Here is a 24,081-nt window from a genome sequence, read left to right as displayed (position 1 = left end):
TGTAAGAAGAAAAGTCCTAAGTTTTGGTGATGAACCTTTGATGTCACTGCTCGGCTGACCGAAAACACAGTTTTAAGTAAACAACGAAATAAAAATAATGTAAATTGACAGAAGTTTGGTAATTGTGTCCGTTTGTGGTTTAACGGTTAGCCATGTAGCAAAATATCATGTTATCTTTATTAAGATCATATAATTTTGTTTATGGACATTGTCATTTCAAAATTTGACTTCCGTACTTTGGTTCGCTACAGTCGGGTTTCAAATAAAAACGTTAATTTCGTTTTAATCCAAAATTTTCATTTTGTGGTGGTTCAAATTTTTAAATTTGCTGTTTTTGAGATATTGTTTCTTTAATATTTCCACAATAATAACTGAAGAATCAATTTTGGAAATTCCCGGTGTTATAGACATATTTGAAAGGGTAAATTTGGATTATGAATTCTATTGATCCCTGGTATCCCTAAATTAATGTTTTTTGATCCCCATATTTTTATGTCTGATCGTCCAACATGTCTAAGGAGCATTCTTACTCACTTTATTCGTCTTGTTATCAAACAAAGGGTTTAATTTACCCCTATTGATGATCGTGCAAAAAAGCTTTGTATTGATACTTTGCATGCTCGAAAAAATACAAATAACATAATGTTTATAGCAGGAATCTGTTAATGATTTTCTGGATTAGTTTGAATCTCCTCTGGCCTCAAAAATATCGCTTATGTAGCCTTTCGGAGGGACTGAACAAATTAGAAGACGTTGTTGCTGATGTTGTCGAGTTTTTCATAGATCCTCCTTCCTTTCAAAAACCCATATTTGATAAATATATTGCAAATAATAACTTATTTATGAAACGTATAAGAATTTTTTTGTATTTATTGTTCATTCCATGAGAAACCTGTTGATATTCTTGTGGGTACACATTTCATGTCGTAATCAAGAATTACACGTTTTGTAATGCCTACCATTAACGAAATACATTTTATCAGTATTTCACGTATAAAAAATCCACTGAGATTGATATAGTTAAAAATATTTCAAATTGTTTAAAAAAACAATGGATATAATCATGAAAATGCACAAATAGCGTATTAGAACAAAGTTAATACTGTACTTAAGGAACCGATAAAATTAAAACTTTAAGACTCATAATCTTCTCTTGAAGTAAGTTACAACTTAATGGTGGACCTACAGATTTTTAAATCAATGAAAATTTACAAAACTATACTAGAACAATTATTATTTATTATGTATAGAATGTATCAGATTCCTAAATGTTGTCTTATACATTAAAAAAAGGCTTTTATTCCCATAAATTTAACGTAAATTAGTGAGTTTCATGATATCGACATCATTAAGTATAAGAAAGTGTTTTGTATTATTTCTAAGAACAACGATGTGACTACAACAAATAATAAAGTTGGAGTAGGTTAATATTTTCATTATTAAAACAAAGGAATAAACATCGTTTAATAATTGGTTTTGTGTCGATAATTTGTTATAAGATTTATAATATCAGCTTTATAAACGCCTTGCTGAATAAACATTTATGAGGTCGGACGGAAGTGGTTGAATAGGTGAAAAATGACCGTATTACTTGTGTAAGCACCGTGAGATTAAAGGGAGCGAGACTCCACGGCGATGGAGTAAACAAAACTGTGATTGGGAAGAGACGAAGACGAAGTGTGGAGTGGTAATGAGTCAAGTGATGGATACAAATGAGGGATAGAGAAAGAGAGGGTAAGATACAGAGAGAGAGGGCGATAGTAGCAGTGGAGGCCTCAAGCGGCAAGCGGTTCTCATTTGTCAATCGACCAACGAGGACAAGTCTAGGTCCTCCGGGCCGGATAAACAGTTTCATTGTTGCACGAGGTTTCTTCGTTAAACGACAGCAATCTTTAAAGTCGACTACGTACATTTTCCGCTGTTTCGTAACATCTTTAACCATTTGTATAAAATTGTTCTTTGTATGTTAGTACCAAATCGTACATATTCAACTAACATGTTGATCCTTCGCCGATTCTTTAATAGGCCCAAACCTATTCAGAGGGCTTGGGATGCTGGTTTTTAGATTAAAGCTAGAAATTATGACTAAATCTAGTCACATATATTTATTAGTGTTAAGCTGCGCTAGGCTAAAAATGATGTGTCAAAACTTTTATAAAGACTTTCAAATGGTAGGGTACTGTAGGCGATCCAGAAGTATCTATATCTGATTGTTGTTATACTGTAGATTGAAACTAACACATTTTATAGGATTGTAGAACAACAAATTGAAGAACTTTTGTATTGAAATTTCAATAACTGCTAGTTAATAGTTATAATTATATAATTTTATCAATTGTAAGTTACTGACGAAAATAAGTGCACAATACCATTATAGGTATTATATAATGTAATTATTTACTATTTTACCTGGAAAACAATTAACTATTTTTAACAAAAATATGTTTATTTTTAAATTTAAGGTCACAATAATATATTATGATCTTGAAAATGTTGAACAATACTCCTATATAAGAAGAAGTATATTTTGGATTCTCGTACCATGCAGTGGCACGTACAAATTTAGGTATGAAATTTACTATTATATGTCGTAGTTTACGTATTCAGTAACAAGTTATTTGTTCAGTAATGATTCTCATTTCTAAAAAATTTGGTTTAGGTTACGTTGAACCTGAAAAGATGGTATTACAATGTGATTCTTGTTAGTTAGTTAACGACTCGATTAAAAAATAAATTTATTTTCATGCTTTGGCTATTGTACTGCATTCTGCAATCATCTCAAAAGGATCTGGCAGCTCATTTTTATCAGTGTTTATAAATCTATTCAATTACAACTTTAAATAAGAATAAAAATCTTCTTTGACAGTTGTTCTATGACTCAGAAAATAATTTAAGTTCTAAGGCTTTCACGTCCGATTTCGTGTTTATCATTTTGTTCTGTTCAAAGGGCATTAGGGAGGTACGATCGGTTTTCTCTTGGGGACCTTTGTTAGTTTTAAAGAGACCTTTGTTAGTTAGTTAGAGACCTTTGTTAGTTTCTAATACAGGAAGAGAAATAAAATATCTTTGTGATTATTTCTCGAGAAGTAGTAGGAATTTGAAGTGGAATTACTCACGTACTTACTGCAACATTTCGCATTTTTATCTGCTATTTTTATTTTGTTTTAGTTACAAAATTGCCTACATTTCAAACTTTCAATGCCTGTAATTCCTCCTGTAATGATAATACATATGGTTTCTGCATTGTTTGTCTTTGTGGAATTTATCTTAACGAGCAATGAGTTATAAATTTTAAGAAAATATTTCCAACAGAAATTTTGCAATGTTTGTTACTACCTTAGAATATTTCGAAGTAGTTCATTTGTTTTAAGATTGGAAAACTGCAACTAATGTGTCTTTTGTTGCAAAAAATTACTAACTCATTTTAATATAATATATATATATATATATATATATATATATATATATATATATATATATATATTAATATGCTATGGCAAACTTCCTTGTTGTACGACATCTTTCTTTAATATTCAATTAAAGAAATCGAAGAAAAACTAATCTGTCATTGTAGCTTCATATTAAGACCATGCAAAAGGAGATATAAGTGTAAAAAGAAAAATTATATACATTTTCAAAATGTTTTATTCACCAACAACAATTATTAATAGTTGTTGCTTGTTAACAATTAGCAATATTTATATGTCACCTGTAATCTAAACCTAGGAAATTCTAATACAAAATAGGGCTGAATATAAAGGAAAGATAACAACAAGAATGCAATCTTTCCTGTTCCTTGTTCAATCACGCACGGTCAGATAATGAAAAGTCTTAAAGCAGCTCTTAATAGCAGTTACAAACAATCGTAAACCTTTACAATGATAACGGTGGACCTAGCAGTATTGGTTTTGCAGGAAAGGAAAGAGAAGAGTAGATTGCAGGTTAAATCATGTAAGTGAACATTTCACTGTGAGGCTTACATATAAAAGATTATTGTAAATGGAATAAAAACTCGAAGTCTTATTTAACCATTCTCGTTAATATGATTGTATGTATGTATGAATGTAAAATATATATTACACTAGTACAACTAATTCCATTTAATATTCTGAACATCAAATATTTTTATTTAAAACTTCGTTTTACTGGCTCTATAATCATATTGCTCATAACGTCTTGGATGTCATTACGATAATTAGTTAGTAAAAACGTACATGCTCCGTTTTATTTAAAACATCTTTAGGCTTTATATATGTGAAGTCTGTTACATAGATATATACGAGTATTTTTCCTGAAAAATGTCCTTATCCATCTCAAGAAACTTTGCATTACTTTTGTTATAGTAAAAGATAATACTCAGAGTGATAAGAAATAAAATATAATACTCAGAGTGATAAGAAATAAAATATAATACTCAGAGTGATAAGAAATAAAATATAATACTCAGAGTGATAAGAAATAAAATATATGTTCGGAAATGTGCGTAACTTAATTGTTTGTTTATTATTCGAAAATAAAATAACTTGATTGTTTTTTTCAGGGTAAAAGTCTTGTTTCCTTTACAATCCTTTCATCGCCAAACAAAACTTCAAACAAAGATATTCCGCAATGTTGTATTCTACTCAAAACTGTATACAGCCGTTATATGGACGTATGAGATATAAAAGAACATTCAAGAACAAACATTATAGCAAAAACCCGAAAATTTCTAAAAGAAAGTTCTATTTTGCTTCAATATGTATATAATAACTTATATTCTCACTATTTTTCCAAAATTTTAAAGACCGCAATCATAAAACCTTAACAAATAACCAAAAATTACTGTAATAAAAGTTGTTTATAATTATCTATTATTTTAAAAGGTCTCATTTTGCGACCTTATTATAGCTGAGCTATTAAAATTCTTTTACAAATGCGAATGGTGCCATCTTGAGAATATCTTCTAAGCTGGGTGACAAACTCATCCAAGCAATGTAAAAATCCTGTATTTGTCGTTCAACTTTGATCTATTAAACATTACGGCTGTTACGTGTTCATAAGCTCGCGTTGTATTGCACAAGCCCATGCAAATATAAATTATCAGATTTCGATGGTTTTGGGTCTGGTGGCCATGATCGGAGACAGTGTATAACTTCCGATATGAGAGTGATTACAATAGTCAGATGTCTAGAAATCTACCTAAAAACAGTTTGGTTATTTACATCATGTTTACTTATCCTTCTGAAACTCGCATTAAAGATATTTACTTTATTAAAAACCCTCTGTTTATAGTACTACTATAAACTTTAATTATTTTTTAATCAATATGTACAATAGAGTTGTTATTTTATAGTATCCCTGCTGACAGATAATATACACTGTTAAATCAAATGATACTCTTGTTGGGTGATTATCAACATGCTACGAACAAGAGTTTGGTTTGTGAGCTGTTTTGGGGCATTTTATTTGAAATACCTTTAATACAGAATTGATTATGTGCTTAAGATTATGACCCCAAAAACCCACCTGTCTCGTTAATTGAATGTTGCTGAATCATTTGTTAAGGATACAAAGTTCTTTAAAACTTGTTAATTTAGTTAGTTGGTCGCACATTTTTTAACTCTGCCTGCACTTATATCTTTTAAAATACCTGTGTTAAACGTAGCCTGCAAAATACACCTTATAATAAGTTTCTGACTTGCACTTGCTGTTATTGTTGATTTTCCCCTGCAATGCATTACTAAGAGTTATTTCAAAAGTAAAATAAACATACTTACTAAAGTTACCAAATCACGGTGGGAAGTCTTTGGGAATCTAAACCTTTTCAGGCCGTTTACGTTTACGTTACTGTTATCACAATTTTTAACACGTTCACGACGACGGCTAATTTCCAGACTTTTCATATGCCGGTGAATGTTTCAATAACAATGGCAAACATCCGTAATCTTTCATTTTACGTTAAACGTCTAAATATAACATGAAAAGTATGTAGGTTTCACAGTTTTGCACAAAACTTTATTTCAATATACTTTCTCAATGATTTTTCTGTGTACTTCAAGGGGTACCTAAAAAATGTATTTATCTTAAAAATTAAGCAATAGTGCACCCCACAGGGTACACGATAGTCTGAGGTATTTATATAAGCGCGGCATCAAATTTAACAAACCATCAAGACAGGCAAACAATAAAAACTCAATAATAAATGCATGGCAACGTGTATCCCATCGGGCGCACGACGCACTTTACAAAAGTCCGGTGTGTACCCAATCTGGTACACGACGGCAGTTGTGAAAAGGTCGCGTGTACCTGTCGGGGTTCATGTCGTCGTGAACGTGTTTTAAAACTACACACGTGCCGGCTGGTAAACTATAAACCTTACATGAAATTTAGTTTTAAAACACCCTCACTGGTCAGTAGAAAGCAGACGACTGACTCAGGGTGGCTAACCTAACAGCCAAGAGAGGTTGAACACAGATGTTACAGGTTGTTTGTTTTGACAAACTCTTGTATACATTTTCTCTTTCACCACTGAAGCACTCACTCTGATAAAAATGTAAAACATTTTTTCAGTCGTATAGAATTTTGAACCTCCCCTCTCTATACATTTACGAAATGCTTGTTTCGTGCTAGTTTTATGTTAGTTACATATTTTCATTTGGCATACCATAGTCAAATCAACAACAACCTAATCAAATCTAATCGTTTAATTGCAGGTGATATACATTGCATAGCAAACGTCAATTTTCATACTTAATTTTTTTCATTCATCCCACATCAAGGCCACATTTAAACTTACAACATTCAAACATTCACTCCCCATTCATTCCATGCCAATTACGCCCACTTTCGGCGCTGGAGTCAGTTTCCTCATCGCGTGGTCTCCCAGTTGAATGCTAGAAACTCATCAACACTGTAGAAAGCGTTTGACACCAGGCAGAGTTTGATACGAGTTTTTAACACCTTGGGCGTTGAGACATCTTTAATTTTGTTCGGTAATCTGTTTATAAAATTAAAACCTGCCTGCGGCAAATGTTCATAAGCCACCGTTCTGTGCATTCCCGAACGGTAGTTATCTCTGCCTCTTGTCTCATATTCATGTATGTCTCGTCCTCTGGTTAAGGCACATTTAGACAAACAATATAAGGTTGTTTCTAAGATGTAGAGAGATGGCAAAGTCAACAGTTGCATTTTTAAAAGCTGTCCTGCACGACTCTATGAAGTTTAAACTAGTGATAATGCGAATTGCTTTTTTTTGTAATTTGAAAACTCTCATAAAATGGTTGTTTGCACAGGCTCCCCACAAAACGATTCCTTACGAAAGGTGGGGATTAATTAGCCCGTAGTACGCCGTAATCAGCACCTGACTCGGGTAATATCTTACCATAGATCTTAAGACATAAACTCCTGAGGATAATTTGACACAAACATGATCTATGTGATTTTTCCATGTCAACCCTCGATCAAGTTGTATTCCAAGGAACTTTGAAGAATAGACTTCCTCCAATAACGTATCTTCAACCATAACAGCATGACCTCTTTCAATCCATAGAGCGCATTGAAAAGTTTAAGAAATTTGATTTTGATGAGTTTATTTGAAGGTCATAATCACACATTAAGTGTATTTATTGACCTTTCTAAAGCATTTGACTGTGTTGACCACAAAACACTGCTTGACAAATTGCTATTGAAAGGTTGGACACAATTGTTAAGGTCAACAAAGGTCTGTATTTCCAAATTCTTTTTGTACTTCCTCAAACAAACAGAGAGCAAACAGAGAGTAGTCATGTCATCTGCGTACTGCACAAGCTTTCCATGCAGTAGTGATGATTCAATGTCATTAACATATATCAGGAAAAGAATTGGACTGGGTATTGATCCCTGGGGAACTCCATAGCTCAGTGCAGTAGGTTTTGAAATTTGATTCGAAATTTGGACGACCTGGGTTCTATGGTTTAGGAATGAACTAATCCATAAAAGTGGCACGCCTCGAATGCCGTGGGATTCTAATTTGTCAAGCAGTGTTTTGTGGTCAACACAGTCAAATGCTTTAGAAAGGTCAATAAATACACTTAATGTGTGATTATGACCTTCAATTCCCTCTATAACCATATCGACAAGATTCACTATAGCGTCAATTGTCGACTTTCCCTTTATGAAACCAAATTGGTCGTCTGAAAACTAGTTGTGCTTGTTCAAAATTTTAGCATTCTTAACAGAAAGAGTTTTTTCGAATATTTTGCTCAATACAGGCAAAATAGAGACAGGCTGATAGTTATTTACTGAATTGGGGTTATCTTTTTTATGAATTGGATGCACTTTTGCCACTTTTAGGAGAGAGGGAAAGGCTCCTGTTTGAAACGATAGATTAACTAATTTGGTCAGTGGCTTCACTATGTGCTTTGAGCATTTTTATGAGCCACATTGACATAAAATTAATTTCATTGGACTTTCTATTTGGAAGTTGTTGAATTATTTGATAAAAATCTTCCTCTCTTCCTGAAACACAAGATCCAGCGCCAATGAGGTTGCTGGGCTCTGTCTACGCCTGGGGTTTCCTTGTGGAAGTGATGAACGAGGATCTCGCCCACCAGCAACAGATGCAAACATCAGCAACATCCGTATCTCATGAGTATCTTCAGCAATCATTAGATCTCAATGGTGCGAGGCAACGCCGTATTTAAGTTTAATATCTCCAAATGTCAAGTAATTTACCTTCAAACGCGGATGTGATTATCAAATACATAAAACTAGACTGAGAAGAGTGAACACTCTTAAGGATATAAAAATGATTATGAAACCTTCACTTAGCCTAAATGAACATATCAACCATATCACTGTAAGAGGGTGTTCACTTCTTGGATTCGTCATGAGGTCTACCAGGGATTTTAAATCACCCCCTTCTCTTGTCTTCCTCTACAAATTCCTCGTTAGACCTATCCTGAAATACGGCTCAGTTATATGGTGGCCATATCAACTCAGGTATCTCAGCATTTTGAACAATATCCAGCTTTGCTTTACGACGTTGCTGGGAACAAGTCTTGGCTTTACTTTCCTTGGAACTCCCGTGGATGTTGTTGCGACTCAGTTCCGGCTGCAGCCTCTGAATTAGAGACGCAAATGTTGTACCTTGTGACACTTCCAATTAGTCAATAGCGTTCTTGACTGTCCGGATCTTCTGAGAGGCATTCCTCTCCTGTCACCTCGAGGAACCCGATCAAAGACTATTTTTCTGAGAAGATCGAGCAGACCTACTATGCCTACAATAGCAGCATCTCGAGAATACTGTGGTTGGGTAGCGGCGCGGCCACCCATGTTGACTTTTTTGGGGTTAATACAGCAGCCTTCAGAAGTGCTATAGTGACATGAAATTATGAACTCCATGACATTTGAAGCATTGTCAATGCTTGCTGTCTTTCTCACCTCTTTGGTACTGATTTTTCTGTTCTTTTGTTTTCTGTTTTTGTTTTTGTTTTGATGTTAATCTATAAATGTTTAGTGCTTTTATGATGCAAAAGCTATTACTACTACTTGTATTCTTTATTACTGTTATTCTTTATTTTACTGTTATAACCATTGAAGTGTTTTACTGTTACTGTTATTTATACTTTACTGCTATTGTTTTCTTTCTAATTATTAACGGTTATTCTTATTTTTGATATTTATTAACTGTTAGTGTTATTTTTGCTTGTTATTCACTGTTATTGTTATATTTGTATATTATTTACTGTTATTTTTACCATGATTGTCATGTTTGCTAGCTATTTACTGTTATGTTACTGTTTAGTGTTGTTTATATATGCACTTGTGTATATGTGGTTTTGTTTTACATATTGTTGATCTGCTGCTTGTGGTCGCTATTTTGCCTCTATCGTTGCCTTTGACTTTTCACTATTGTTGGAAGTATATGTCATCTTGCTTTGTCACTTATTTCTATTTACTGTCTATACATGTTAATAACTATATTGCCTCTTTTTTCTGCCATACTGGAATGAACTTATAAAACAATGTCTGGTTTATGTTAAATGGTGGTGTACCGTTAATAACTAAACAAATAAATTGTTAATCTCAAAAGTTCCTTTATTATCTGCATTCGGTTTCGATAAAATCCGTTAATTGCATTTACACACAAGACGAAGTTTTTGCGGCCGAGCAGCCCACGATCCTGGTCAAAGGGTAGCTCACTGTTTTCCCCCTCAGTGTCATTCTCTGGTGCACGGTATGGTTGGGTAGCTTAGCCTACAAGCCCACACAGCGCATGGAGAATCCAAAAATTTGTTCACATTAAAACATTGCCCCGAGCCCTCTTGTACTCTACCGACACTCCTCCTTATTCCATTTGATAACATCCTTCCACGTTCCAGTTGCTCAGTTGGTAGGTAGAATAAGACTATACAGAGTATCAGCCTCTTATTTAATTTATAAAATCACATTTAAATAGTTTTATTTGTACTGCAAATAAAACTATATATGCCGGCGCGGCAAGCCGAGTGAACATGGCATCGTCGCGCTCAATTTCTTTACCGCTGCACATTTCATGAAACCATTAAAAATATAAACCATTTTACGACCATTGGATTTATTAACTTATGTAGCAATGATGAAATGTAACTGTAAATTACCAAAAACAACTACAACTATTCAAAGAAAACGTTGTACGACCTCCCAAAGCCAAAAAAAGTTTTAATTAAAAAATGTACAACTTTTTTCTTAAACAGAAATTTGTAAACAATGAAATAAGCAAATCTATTGATTCTATTAAAATTGGAATGCGATCAAATGCTGTATTTCTTTACATTCAAATGTTAGAACGATTAGTAATGGAAACCCTGAATATACATACCATCTCTTAAATTCCAGCAAAAAACCTGACTTATGTTTTTGCTATTTTAAATAGGGGAGGGAGTTGTTTGGGCCCAGATCTTACTGTTTGCACTCAAAACGAAGGGTAATTCATATTGAAAATCTAGAAACACTATGCAAACTGAGTATTCTTCAATTTAAATAGTAAATTAAGAATTTACTTTTAACAATATAACTTTCTGAAAGAAGAATCTATGGGAATTCTAAACTCCAAACTGGTATTAAAAAGTTTCATAAAATTAAAAATGTATTTATTCTTCCATAAATGTTATGTACATTACATAAATACGGAAATAATTTGTGTAAATGTTTATATATAAGTGTATAATAAATTAGACATTTATAAATATCTGTGTTGGAAACGTTTGAAAAAATGAAAAAATGGAAGATAATAAACACTTAATTTTAAAGCATCTTGTAAATGTACAAATACAATCACAGTGATACATTTTATCTTTTGAGGGGATGGAATGATTTGAACCAATGTAGCTTATTAATACATTATCGTGCGCGTATTGTGGGGACTAAAGAGAAAAGCCATTTCCTAAAGACGTGTAAACTAAACATAACAAAATTTCCTCTGCTTTCTCGCCTTTACAGAAAACATATTTTTGACTTTCATTCTTTTTTAAAATATCATTGATCTAGTCAATATTTTTCTACACATCCTGAATAGTGAAGTGTACTACACTACACAGCGTCTGTAGTAAAAATACTGACTCGAAGAAAATGTGGCATACAGTTGTACTATTGCATTGGGTGTAAATGATATGAATTATTGTGGACAAGGTTGAAAATATTATATGCTATATTTTTATTTTATCAAATCAGGAAACGTTTTTGTAAAAGTTATTGCAAAGTTTCATAATAGACTGTCATTCCATAACACAAAAAATCACAAAGTTGTGTTTGTGAGAACCTTTCCGGTTTCCAATATGACCCACCTTGTAGATGAGTGAGCTCGCCAAAGGGAACGATAATAATTGTTACTGTCTGTAGTTATAAGTGTATGGGACCTAAAATTATAAAAATCAGTAAATAGGTTTGTGGCTTCTTTCTCGTTTCTTAAATATAATAGCTTATTTTCCACAAAAGTTCCACTTGTTTGTTTGATAGTAGTTTTTCCGTTTAAATCAATTATATCAATGTTATACAATTCATTAGGATTTCGGCAAATGTTTTATTGAATCCCTTATGTATGTTATTTATAAGTTTGTTTTGTTATTCTATTAACAAAAATGCAGGACCGATAGTTAACCACACCTGAAGCACATTACAAGTAGTGGTTTACAATCAGCAGTTTGATTGCCTTTTGAACAAAAACTGTGAAATTTGACAGTAGTGTTTATGACAACTGCAGAGATACTTCTGAGTCTTTGTAATTCAGGGTTTTAAAACGTATACATTTTATTTCTAAAGTTCTGTAATACACAGAGATGTTTAAATAAACAACTGCTAGTCTAGTTACTCAAAATATCAAATTTTAGGACTAAAAATGTCAATATTTTAGAACTCAACATGTTTATTATAGTATATACAATATTCAGGCTATGGAAGCAATAAAAAGTAGTTTGTTATTTTTGGTACAAACGAAGCAGTTTATGATAAACAAACATTGATGAATATACATGGATTTAATTTTGCCTGTTTAACGGCACTAAGCGAATATCACAAGTTTAACTGACTAGAGACAATTATGTAACTGCGCATATTGCATCAGAAAACAAAAATGAACTCTAAGAAGTAAATCATTTAGCACTTAACATATTGATTTCTTCCTTCAGTATCTTTAAATATTGACGAAACTCCTACTGCGATCATCATTATCAACCATCAATCAAATGCTTTTATTAATTGAAATACTTCCAAGCTAAAAGACGAACAATTGTGTAACCCTGAACTACGTTTTTACTTTTATTTTATCATATTCATGTGTCCTAGTTAAATCCTTGAATATCATTTTATACCGGTATTACGGAATAACATTAGTATTATATCAGTCACAATATATTATATACTCAACTTGTAATTATCCAAAAATATCAAGAATGTGAGAAACCGATATCTGTTATGTACACACTTGTGCGAAAGTCAATTTTGATCTATACAGTGTTAAAACTTAGACAAATATTAAAATTTGGATGGTTAATATAATCAATCGAGGCTTTTTGAAAAAGTTTATTATCATTAATATAATGCTCATATCTGACTGAAACTACACTGCAAACTTTACTAGTCATACAACAATTTTCTCCAGTAAATGCATGTATTTTGTATAACTATTTTTCTGTGTATAAAATAAACGTTAAACTCCAATACAATGGAATTATTAATCTGTTGGTTGAAATTGAAGATATTTAAGATATCTATACTTTTTTATTTTCAGATTGTACAGGTCTCTCACATACACCAACCTGGCGGTGCACTGGATCTTACGAACTGCGCCTGCTTAATCGGGGGAAAAAACCAAATCAAACTGAAATCTCAGAATTGCCTTTCTAACAAATCAAACTTTCCATCCCCAAAATTTGAGGCTCACGCATTGCTGATGGGGGTACCTCGTTCGATTTATACATGTATTACTAAAAGTATGATCATAGCTTTGATTGAAATGTTCTTTATAGGAGCTTTGATTCTTACGAATCCGAAAGGGATTATTGCCTTTCTTACAAGAAAATGTAGCCTACTAACTTATACTCATAACTTACAGCAAAATGTTCCCAATGAAAACGTTTGTACATGAATTTGTGAATTCTAATTTTCTGCGTGATATTCTTACTAATGAATTCAGTGGTAAATATTAATTACTGTGTGTTACAGTATGTATATTTTATTATAATTATGTATTGTACCCAGTAAGTATGTACTGTAAACTCTAAAATCACATTAAATCAACACTTCCCACCATAGCTACGTTATGCGTATAGTAATTTTGCTAATACTGATTGTAATCTAAATATTTTACGTTTTCCAAACCTCCGGCCTATTGGGCAGTTTCCAATAAAAATCATTTGGCCTGCTGTCGTATTATATGACTAATGTCCCATGTAATAAATCTATATATGCATGGGATACTATGGAACATAGAAATTAAAAGCGTGTAGTACACATCTCCAACTTAATCTCATTTCTCACATCGGGAGTCACCAGTTGTCATCCTAAACCCAAATTCTTCCTCGGGCCATATCGGTGCTCAGCCCACGCCTCATATAGCTGAAGAAGATGTGGTTCACGTCGTCGAGTACACCTCTGCAACTTAATCTCATTTCTCACATCGGGAGTCACCAGCTGTCATCCTAAATTCGAATTCTTCCTCGAGCCATATCGATGATCAGCCCATACCTCATACAGCTGAAGAAGATGTGGTTCACTTCGTCGAGTACACTTAGACTTTCACGGTGCAGCTGTGTCGCGAAAAATTGTTCTAGCTCTCCACCATTATTACGGCCTCCGCCTATCCGATGATACCATCTATCGTTGACCTCAGCACGAAACCCTTAGTCTTGCGGTGACAAATCACCGGCAACCTCGATGGCTGATACCAGTCTGAGTCTCGACGGCTTCCCCACGAGCTTCCCTGACTTATTTGACACGCAAAACGAGCAGTAGTGTGAAAAGGTTCAACATTTTATGGATATACTTACCAATAAACAAATGGTAAATAGATTTTGTAAAATAATGGTTTTGATTAAAGACACATCTGGGCTCATTTTGTATGTCTTTCACCTGATTCTGTTACTTCCTTTGATTTGATGTCTTCACTTCCACCTCTTGTTCTTTCATGATAACTTCTTTATCCAGACGATGAGATACTACCAGTTCTGAATAGTTCTGATTGAATAACAGATTTGTGGACATTTGCGATTGTTAATGTTCGAAAAATAAAACACCGTGTTTCCAGGATTGCAATCCATCCTCTTCATCAGGTGAAAAAACCCCCTTAAGGAACGCTTGGAACTTTGTAACGTAAAGCTGTTCCAGTTGCATATTGTGACTTCGGCGAACCGGTCGCCATAATTACTAGTTTTGTATGCCTAATCTCATATCTCATGGTTTTATGACACTTAAAATTTGTTAAATTTTTGTATTGCAAATTCATGAAGTGTCGTGTTTTGGCCTTTTGTGGAGAACCATAATCAATAAACAAATTTAAAATAGAAAAATCTGTTCAGAGAGGTCGAACAATTTCTAAACTGTAACTGTGAAAACAATATAATGACAAGGTGTGAACCAAACAACTCAGATGATACTTTGACAGTGGCGAAAATAGGACGTAATTTTGGTTTGAAGAACACACCACATCGTGGTGGGAAGCGGAAAGGAACATGATACGTTTAACTGCTGTTTTCAAACAAGTTGCATAGCTGTTATACGTTTTTTATAATTTATTAAGGCTTTAGGGGAGCTCTATTTCCTTCACTTCCTTCTATAGTGATGACACTTAGTCATTGCAAAGGCTGCATATGCCTAAGAACTCTAAAACTTGTATCATAGTGACAAATAAAATTGCCATTTTCAACATAGTTTAGTTCTTGTATCACTTGAACTGTCAGACACACATTTGCACACATGACAACATAAAAGAATATAACTCAGTAAAATACAGTAAATCTTATCTAATATTGGATTCAAGAAGATGAGGATGATCTTACTTGAAAAATTGTTATGGCAGCTGAACATGTTAGAATGCCTTATTTCAAGGTGTGTATTGGAAAGTATGTTTTCGTGTGCTGTGGAAAACTCACCTGATTGGTAGATTTTGTCAATAACGTCATCATCTCATTATTGTTCTAAATATTTTTAATCTATTATAATTCAGTCTTTTGTGTTTTTATATTTTATTTTATTTGTATTTCTTAGGTTATATTTGTAATGAAGACAGGCAAAGTTGTTTTTTACCTTCCAATACGTAATTTATCACAACCACAGGGTTACACATATGTGTTGTGCAATTTACTTGCGGTTTAATTGTGTGTAGATTTGTATTGTGTCCTTAATTACCAATATTGTTGTACACAATTCTTTGGAGGTTTTCACATGAAAGACAGTATTATCTATTACGATTCCTGAAAATAATTTTGAATACTTAGTAGCAGGAAAATTTGATTCATGTCCGTGACGATCATGTTATGTTTTATTTTATTCTTATACATATATAACATAATTGATAACTTCCTCTAAGTTGTCATATCTACGAAATTCGTTCATTACCATCACTGTAGCTTTCCAGTGAGTAATTATAACTGTATGACGTAATCTTTGGAGAGTGGGTGTGCATCTCTCTTTTCTGATTTCCCAAAGAAAATAAATTAAGACTATAGTCTGTTTTAGACCCAATTATATCATCCCACATGTCAGTCCAAAACATCACCTGACTCTCAATGTACCAGTTGTCTTTGCATGACTGGTCAGTTGTTGATTTATTGGTAATGAAGAACTTAAGGGAGAGAGCCATCAGCCATCAATGTTATCGTTAAGTACAAAGACATCTCTCACGATTTAGGGTCAGTACTTCTCAAAGAAGCCCTTGTTTCTTGAGAAGAGCGACCGGTCACTCATTTCGTGGTGAACCTTCCTCGAATGTAAGTGTCCTGGATACATTGATGGTGTTTCGAGCGAATCCGTTAAGCATTACAAGGTGAAAATAAAAATCGAGTTTCAGGTAAGCTTCTTCTCAAAATTATGTTTGATAGCTTAAAAACTAGTGTTTTCTAGTACGACAAACACATCACATAACGTTATAGTTATATATGACAAATGACATGATAGTGATTTTAGCGTAGAATATCATGTATATTTCTAAAAAAAATAAGCAATATAAAGATTTGTTAATTCCGTAAACTATAAAATATTACAGTATATAATTATTATAGTCTAGATTATTTTACTGTCTGAAATACATTTGCAATCTAGAATGTTTTCAAAAATATTAACTCGTTCTGGTTCTAGTCTAAATGTAAAATTTCCACAATTTGATACCTTATTTCTACCTTAATTTCAAAAATAAAGTTAATACCAAGACATTAAAGTGATTAAAGTTATATAATGAAACATTGTATATATAAATACACTTTCACCAGGAACTATCTTTCAATTACACTGAAACTAGTCTACCGAGATAAATTATATATCATGTATGCAGAAATATGTATACTACATTGATGCTCTGGATCGTAACACTAAGTATGTACAACATCTTATTTCCCAAAGTAAAATAAAAACTATTCAGGTATTACGATTAATTCTATAATTTGTATTTTATATATCTTTTATGAAAAATGTCATTAGTTAGAAAAACTATAAGTATAAATTTATCTTGAGTTTGGTATATTCTGGTGCTATTTTACAAATATTTGTCACCATATTTGAAACTACGCAAATATTTTAATGAAAAGGTTTAGATATTGGAATTATTAGTGTCTAAAACGACTTATAAGAATCATTAGAGCAAGTTGATATACTAGTCATAACCAAAAGTTGCATTTGGTACATTGGTATACCGCGATTGGTATTTGACATTACAACCAACGACATGTCAACTAAAATGGAAAAAACGAGTATTTAAATATTAGTAAAATATTTACAAGAAAAATAAAATGATTATCCATGAAATCAATCCAATGCCATATTAATATATTATCAATAATATAAGTTCGTATCTATTAATTTTACATATCTTAACTTTGTTCTTAATCAAATAAAAGTTCGTCCCAACTATGAAAGTTACGCGTATTTATATTTTATTATACATGTAGATTACTGGAATCAACAAATTCTCTTTTTTCTTTTTTATATAATTATATATACCTGGGAAAGTTGTGAAATACATATTTTTTATTGTTTTTTGTGTATATCAGCTGAGTAGCAACAACATATAACCTAAAAAAAATTATGTTTTTTGTTAAACGAAACAGCCGAATATTACAGCTACGATTGTTTGATACAATTCTGCATGTGCTCGTACTAAATAGTTTTTGAGTTCAATCAGAAGTTTTTCAGTTTTTAAATTGACTCGGAATATACTTTTTATTAAAAGCTCATATTCAATAATCATAAGTGGGTTAAATTTATATTGATAGCATATTTTTGAGAATTCTATTTCATAAACCGTATGGAAATAGGTCTCAGGTTTAAACTTTATTATCTTTGAGTAATTAATTGAATATGACATTTCTTAGCTTTGGCAATGCGTGGTTAACATTAATATTCCAAATCACGCTGATTCCTGTAGATACTTGCGAGGAATCTATGTGCAACGGCCGGATAAATTGTCCTGCACCTCCCCCCCCCCCCCTAACAGAACCCTAGTGACCATTTCGCATTGCTCAGATAGAGGTCAACGCGACGTGACGGTCCAAAGGATTATAGAAACGAAGGATTGGTCAAGAGCAAGTTGACCGGTTTGTTAATAATTACTTCCTCTTTCCTGTTCCTCGAGTCTAATCTGATAACTATATTTCTTGTTTTAATATGCTACCAAATGCTCGTGCCTGTATCAGAATTAGAAATGTTATTGATATTACCTATCAATTCAGTTTTACAATATATAATAAAACTATATTATTGTTAAAAATTTTCATTATTAAATAATTTAAATTATTATCACCGTACGGTGTTAAACGTATAGTATTGAAGCTACAAATAAATTTAGCGTTTTTAGCACAACATATAACCCACTAAAACAGCAAAACGAAAACTACTTCAATATGTGTTTACTTCAATACGCACTGAGGAACTAAACAGGAAAACACATGGGATGGTAATTAGTCTACGGTTGCAAAAACCCGACGCTGTGCTGCTCCGTGCGATGCCTTGTCACCACCCTCTATAGCCAAGGTCTCGGACACAGATCCTACAGTACGTCAATGACGTTGAAGGGTTTTTGCAAGGGTTGTGCATCCGTGAGTCAGGTACGACTCGTAAGTCCAGACCTAACGTTCTACTTTTAGCTCCATTCACCATTCCGATCTTAGGCTATCAATTGGTGCTTTTTCGTTCTGGCGCCGTGTTCAGTTTGCTAGTAGATAGTGGCGAGCTCTCCGTGGCAGACTGATGCAGCATATGGGCTATTAGTATTACTAACATAAACTGAAAACTAAACCTGACAATCCGGCATAGGCTCCCTTTTTTCCCTCAAGATGTGACAATGAAGCTACCACTTCACATATTTATATTGTCTCTGATGTCGAAACGATGTACATATGTTTTGTTTTGAGCTTCTTCGTCGTCGACTTTCTTTGGATCTCTTCAGAAGAACATGACTCCAGATTCCACGAGTCAAGTGTGAGACAGCATCAGATACCAGACACTGAAATAAAAGATGAACTGGAGCTAAACTCAAAATTCAATTGAATCAACACTTACTACCATACCTATAATATGTGGTGGACAACCACGTAATTCAAAATCACGATTATGATATTCACCCTTGAATCGAACCAAAAACTCATTATCCTTGTCCTTTCTTGAATATACTAAGAATAACATGAATATATCTGAGATAGATTTAAGAAAGGCTAGAAATACTGGCTTCTTCTGAGGTTATATGGATGACTCAAAGCCAGCTGCTTGCAGTGATACTACGTTTGTAACAGCGAGTATCGAATGCAGAATCGCCCCCCCTCCACATGAGTCATAAAAGTTAAAAAATATATCTGTAATAGCAATACAACTTATTTGAAAGAAATCAGTTAAATATTTTACTTATACTAGGTCTCTCTAATTTATTCAAATTTATATTTATCCTTATCCCTCCATTTGGTTAAACATCCTTGGTTAATCTCTTTCGATCAGATTCATCCCCAAAAAGGCAAATTCTACTTCCGCAACTGCTGCTCAATATTAATGATATCTTACCAATGTATTCCTTGCGCATGTCATCCACTGTGTTAGATTTACCGATAACCCTGTTTACCTTCATAGATCTCTAGTACTTTAATAACTGGGAATAAAATAGCCACCAAAGTGTCTTAGTTCTCACTGCCACATAGCTTTATATTTGACACTTTGCTTCAGGGGCGTAAAGATGGGGAGTGGATGAGTGGGATAGACCAATGAAAAATTGCACACATGTTTATGTATTCAGATCAGCTTAAAATATTAAAATCTATGTATAATAGTATGTGCCTGCTCAACTTGACGGTCCTTATTGTCACGTCACTTTTCGTTAGCAAATATAAACAAATGGTCAATAAATATTTGAAGATCGTTAATGCAGGGTTTAATGAAATCCATTAAATGTAATTCACTTATTTATAGTAAATTATCCAGAATATTTGGAAATTATATTATTTACAGGACAGTTTAAATATTAATTCGTAAGGTAAGCCAACTCCAATTTGTATATTTATGTACAGGTCGTTTTCGGATATTTATTAATACCCTTTATTAATACTATTGTACAACGTTATAAGGTAAAATGAAGTTACTCGTCTCTTGGTTGACATAAAGGACGACACAAAATTTACCATAATAAACCACATTTAAGTTATATATTTTGATCATTTCTTCTGTACTGATGGGAAGCAAGAGCCACAATCCATGATATAAAAATACAATTAATTAATTTCTTCTATTACAGCTACTTTAGTTTTGATACAGTAGTATTTTAAATACAAATGAGTTTTCCCCATATGTATGATTTTTGAGAAGGATAAAAAAAACAAAAATAAAAATCAAATTGATGTTTGTTGTTCCTCATATTCGATTTAACAATGGGATTATTAAGAAATATGTTTTGTTTGTCTTAACATAGTGAATATTGTAGGTGGCTTATTCTGGCATAAAATTACCTCTAAATTTACTGTACTTATGTTTAAAAATCAATAATAATGCCCCAAACGTAAGAATTTGGCACACTGTACTTAAATATTCATAGAAAAGGTGTTCCCCATGATTGATTTTGCGAGGAAACCGTGTGGTTGTTTTTTAGTGTAGTATTTATAAATATTTCTCTCTGTGTTTTCTTTGCGGTAATTACGTCAGACACTTATTTTGATTAAAGTTAAACCTAGAATTTGGACCATTTTATATTTCTCAAACGTAACATGTTGGGTGACGGTTCCCGTTTACCAACTTATACGTACATTAATAACGTTGGTGATAAGAGTATTTGTTCAAATGACAGAATAACAATGATATTCAATGATAGGAACGGTAAATGTAGGTGAAATATAATGAGAACATTTTAGTGCGGGAAATATTATCTTTGTCCAAAATATTACCAACATAATTGTGGGCATTTAAAAATAATCATTCAGTGGTATGAACAGCCCATATGAATATTATGCGTTAAAAAATTTGTATGATTGGTTAGGGAAATTTCAACTTTCTAAAGTTAACGTATGGTCAAAATTCAGACAAATGATATATATTCTGTTTGTCGCCGAATTTTTGGATCCCTTCATACGAACAATGCTCCAGATTCCAGCCTGAGTCAGATTCCAGACGTTGCACTAAGAGGAAGGTGAACTGGAGCTAAACTCAACAGTCACATTGAATCAACCCTTCCCGTTATATCTATGTTCAAAAGAGTCATATAATAAATCCGACAATATATAATTAAGCCAAATGTACCAGTTTCAAGATTCAGAATTTGTTTAAATTCAGTCTTACATTCCGTTTGTTTAGTCAGGATAGTGTCGAGTAGGGCTCTTCGGAGGAGCCATGGTAGGTAGAACAAGTGGACCACCAGGTATGCAGGGGCTGCACGGTGAAACTAGTCCTGTTATACTATGGTCACAAGCACCCTTCCCATTTTCATTGTTTCGCTTTTGCTTCCGTGAATTGTGGTTGTAGCGTACAACAAATATGAATCTGCATCATATCAATGGGGCACAATATTATCATATACTGATGTTTTTAATGGCCACAAAACAGATCTCCCCACATATATTTTTGAATCTTAGTATAATGCATGCTCAGAGATTTCTAGACAGATACAGTTTTTATGGATGAGCACACATTTTAAGTACTTTATCTCGTTTTTTTTACATAGGAGACAAAATGAATATAATGACGCGGAGCCTATGTTGTAAATGATTTTTATATGTAGTATTCGCCGAGTTTTTGAGAATAAAATGCAATCGTCTTTGGTACTCAGCAATATTACTAGTCGACGTAGAAATAATTATGAAACTAAATATTTCGGTGTATTAACTATTTGAGCAGATCTATTGTTATGCGGTTTAACGGTACAATATGATTTACACTACATGTTTTTTTTTTTTTTTTTCAGTATATTATATATAAGTTAATTTATAAGAGAAATTTATTAAAAATTTATGAAATAAAAACAAATATAAACTGCCAGAGAATATTAATTTACAAATTTACAGACAGGCTAAATCGTTAAATCGTGTGAAAAGTAATGTAAATATCAGTGAGTAATTCATTGTGTTAAAGAGAGATGTGGCCACACGCTGGGTAAAATGTTAACCAGGTACTGAGAATGTTGCCTAGTTCAACAATTTGCTTTGGCAGAGTGTGGAAATTATACCAAGCGGTTGACCCCCAGACCCAGTTAGGGACGTGTACACAAATGGATACACACTGGGTAATATGTTAACCCAGTAACTAAGAATGTTGCCTAGTTCAACAATTTGCTTTGGCAGAGTGTGGAAATTGTGCCAAGCGGTTCAACCCTAGACCCAGTTAGGGACGTGTATCCAAATGGACACACACCGGGTATAATGTTACTCTGTAACTAACGATGTTGCCTACTTTTAAAACTTTTCTTTGGTAGAATGTGGAGATTGTGCCAAGCGGTTCACTCCTAGACCCAGGTAGGAAAGTGTTACAAATGGGCACACAATGGGTACAATTCTCCCCAGTATCTTAGTATGTAGCCAAGTTCAACAATCTGCTTTGGAAGAATGAGGAGATTGTGCTAAGCTGTTGACCCCCAGACCTAGTTAGGAACGTGTACACAAATGGGCACATACTGGGTATAATGTTACCTAGTAACCGTCATATTGAACAAATATTCGACAAATCTTCTTTTATGGTTATTCAATTATATGAAGGAAAACGTATGTAGTGAACGATTTGAAACAAATGCAATTTTTTTAAATTTCAGCCTCATTTGGTGGTCATGTTTTGTGTAAGTAATCTCCATGTCTGGATATATGCTCCATGCAAGGAGATTGACACTGACAGCAAGACCTGAGCACGATTCTGACCGCCAGCACTCTCTCTAACTACAACCCTCGGGCTGGTTAGAATTGCATTGAAATGTAGCACGTAATTGGTTGGTTCATTGGTCAGCACGTCGCGGTCGGACTTCTGACCGAGCTGTAACTGCAACGCCAATGATCTTACTTCGGCTACCTTGAACCAGTACATTCGTAACGGAGCTGACTTTTCACATGTATATCTCTTATGTTTACTTTTTTATTCGTATGTAACAGTGAGAGGGGACAACCTTACGGTATACCTGAAAAAACGCATTTGTATTATAACACTGCTTTGTGGCCATATAAAATAAAAAGTAGTTTCCCTAACCAAGTACATGCGATACTTCTTTGTATAAATTAATATTATCGTATTTTATATATCCATTTAAAACGTGATAAAGGTCAATTTGTGGTAGGTCAGTATTCGAGAAACTTGTTAAATATCTATTGTGACTGACAATGAATTGTAATTAATTTATCATTCAAGGTAAACTGTATTCCATTTGTCATAAACTTTTTGCTTCAAACCTGGGTGTCATCCTCACTAACCATGATTTTTTTTTAATTTTTGCTTCACTGTTTAATGGGGAGAGGAAGGAATACCCACTTTATCAAGAAGTGCTAGTAGTTATGGACCTTTCTTACATTAGAGGTTAATACACGTATTAAAATTACGTTTACAATCTTTGAAGAAGGTAAAGTTATCTGATATACTTCTTGGTAGTACAATGTTTGACAGTCATAATGATACAAATTTATAGGACTTAACAATATTACTATTGATAGCAAAATGTCTTTTTAGAAAGTATGTATATTTGAAAACAACCTGTGACTTATTTTGACATTGTGATGGACAGAAAACGATTTCACTTTCTCTTTTGTAATTCTTTTATAATTGAAGTTATATTCAAAGTTTTGGAGTATGTGTTCTTTAGAGTAACTGAACCTTTTGTGTCATATTGTTTTTTGCTAAAATTCCGGTGGGGAGGAATATCAACATTTTATCCAGAACCCATTAAAAAGAAGTATGTAATTTATGTGTTATACTATGTACACTGTTAAAAATAAG

Source organism: Homalodisca vitripennis, chromosome X, assembly GCF_021130785.1.
Source record: "Homalodisca vitripennis isolate AUS2020 chromosome X, UT_GWSS_2.1, whole genome shotgun sequence".
In the NCBI taxonomy this organism is placed as follows: Eukaryota; Metazoa; Arthropoda; class Insecta; order Hemiptera; family Cicadellidae; genus Homalodisca; species Homalodisca vitripennis.
This window is presented reverse-complemented; position numbering follows the sequence as displayed.